Here is a 224-nt window from a genome sequence, read left to right as displayed (position 1 = left end):
GGGGAAGGGGCTGGAGGACACCCAGCAGAGCAGGGAGACCCCTGCAGCCCCTCATCCCTGACCTGAGCGGGGCAGAACGGATTCCCCAACTTCAGAATCCTCCAACAGCACCGAGAGCAGCCCAAAACACTCCTGGGGGCTCTGGAGGCAGAACTTCACCTGAAGGATGTGGCTCATGCCCCCAGTGCCCCCAGTGCCCCCAGTGCTCCCAGTGCCCCCAGTGC

The sequence above is a fragment of the Parus major genome, chromosome 26, assembly GCF_001522545.3.
Source record: "Parus major isolate Abel chromosome 26, Parus_major1.1, whole genome shotgun sequence".
Lineage (NCBI taxonomy): Eukaryota > Metazoa > Chordata > Aves > Passeriformes > Paridae > Parus > Parus major.
This window is presented reverse-complemented; position numbering follows the sequence as displayed.